General features: G+C 43.0%; 1 pseudogene; it reads right to left on the bottom strand.

Annotated features, from left to right (window-relative positions):
* LOC109486053 overlaps nucleotides 1–2,362 on the bottom strand; it is a 6,287-nt pseudogene that overhangs the window by 2,710 nt on the left and 1,215 nt on the right.

Raw genomic sequence — 2,362 nt, 5'->3', positions numbered from 1 at the left:
TGGTTGAAAAAGATGTTTCTCAAACTTGTTCAAAAGATACATTTGTAAATTGTTTTCTGAAATTCTGTGTCTTTGAATAGTTGGAGCAAAATAACTACCGAGCCGAGTTAAACCATTTCGGCACTGGGCTTCTGGTGCTTACGTCGGCCGCGCGGCGTACAAAACAGTATCTTAGGCCAAGTCTTTGTCTGTGAAAATGTAAGAAAAGAGGCCTTGCAGTCCTGTCCTGCCGAAAACCTTGTTGTCCCGATCAAACTTTGTTACCCAGGCGGTATGATCTCGAAAATATGAGTGGCAGCATCTCGATACCCTTTTTAAAGACAAGATTTGATTTGCCGATTCCGAGTTTCCAGTGCTGAAGCCGCCGACACACCAAGTGTTGACGCACCTTCGGCACTGGAGATCTAGGACGGAAGCCGCCTCACCTCTGTATACCGAGTGCTGAGAAAGGAACCCGTAACTTCGGTACTTGCATTATTTTCACCCCAAATACACCAATTCTTACATTGTTTATCTGACATTTCCAACTCCGATTACCTGCGCGCCGTACGGAGGGATGCTGTTCAACCCCATTGTCGAATGGAATCGCCCGCAAAGTGGGCGCGGCGCGGAATGCTGGTCACCCATTGGTCGCCGCTAGGCTATGTGGATGCGAAATTGATCTAGGCCCCCCCCCCTGATTTTGCACTGTTTTCTGATCAATCCTGCTTCCTTATAGCCAAGCTTGTTTGATACGCCACTCCAACAAACAAGCTTGGATATAGGAAAGAAACAGAGAGCGAATCAGAAAACAGTGCAAAATCAGGGGTGAGGGAAGGCAGCCACTCTTCCTACACTGGTGGTTACCTTAAACAAAAACCTTTTCTGTTATAAATACTTTCCTCTCTATGGGAAAGGTTCTACCTTTAAAAACGTTTCAAGCCCCCTTTACTGCTGCAGCTTACCCTACATCAACAATGCGTAGAAGCCCACGAAACCCAACAATGAGAGGTCAACTATGCCTTAAAAAGAACAAACAAAAAACGGCGCAATCAGCGCCTTGCTGGCCATCCATCTTGCCTGCTGCCTCATCTGCATCGATATCATGTCCTTATCTGCAAAGTACTTTGGTCCTTTAAAACGCACTTATACTGCCTAAAAAACAACAACAACAACAACAAAAAACGAGCCAAAATAACCCCTCATGGCAGATACATGTAGTTTTGAATGATGATGTTGATCATCAACCTGTCAGCACCTTGCTGGCTATCCATCATGCCCGCTGACAGTGCCTTGGGCCAGCCTTTTGTCCGTGGCCAGCCTTTTGTCCGTGGCCAACTTTGAAGTACGGCTGGCCGTCCATCTTTGTTGTAAGGTTTCCATCGGTAAGCCTCAGTCTGTGAAATGATGGTATTTATGTTGTGCTACATTCACTGTGGCATCAGCCAATCTAATCATATTTTCATGACGACAGAGGAAAAATTATTTTCCATGGTGTAATGAATGGATGAATGAATGGTACATATGGCTTGAATGTTGATATTACTTGAATTATACTATTTAGGATAAGCAGAAAATGTATTTTGGTGATATATATGGTCTTTAATGGCAAACTATACACTTTTTTTTGCATACCTATCCTTCAGCACACCGATGAAATACCTATCAAAACATAATTCAAAATCAGGAAAATTTTTCATGTCTCTTTTTCTCACCTCTGTAGGGTCAAAACTGAAATAACTTCCTTTAATTGGTGTCTTAGAACTTACCTCAAGTTTGCCAAAGTAGGGTGACCAGCAGTGAGTTTGACAAACACCCCCACATGTCTCCTTGTGTGCCTGTCTGAGGGCAGCACCCTCAAACACCACTCCAGCGGTCCTGTCTGGATTGTTGAGCTCTGCAGTAGTACAGTAGCAGCAGGGACAGTCCACGAAAATCCTTGGACTGTCTCCTGAACCACATGACCTTTTCCAGACGTGTTCATCGCCTGAAAAATTTCGGAGGAACATTGTCACACATTAGTGTTGGACACAGATTTGAGTGTCATGAATATATGATCAAGAATGTGATACTTATACTGCAAAGAGCAAATCACATTCTTCCTTTTCTATCCATTGAATTCTTGACCTTATTCTGACCCCGTCTTCTTCTTTCTTTTATGTTGTTCATCTTTCCTGTGCTATTTTTAATGATCAGTCTCTTAGATTTCAGTTTGATTCCATCCCTCCATTTTCTTTCATTTACAACGTATGGTTTTAAAAGGCACCAAAATTGAAATGCTTCTTCGTACTCGTGTCGGAAAGTACGATCATCAAGAATGGAGACGTTCATTCTCCAAATACCAGGCCCTTTTTGTGATTTTTGTACCGTCTCACAAAGTTTA

Source organism: Branchiostoma belcheri, unplaced genomic scaffold (genome assembly GCF_001625305.1).
Source record: "Branchiostoma belcheri isolate BF01 breed outbred unplaced genomic scaffold, Haploidv18h27 scaffold8, whole genome shotgun sequence".
Classification (NCBI taxonomy): Eukaryota; Metazoa; Chordata; class Leptocardii; order Amphioxiformes; family Branchiostomatidae; genus Branchiostoma; species Branchiostoma belcheri.
This window is presented reverse-complemented; position numbering and strand designations above follow the sequence as displayed.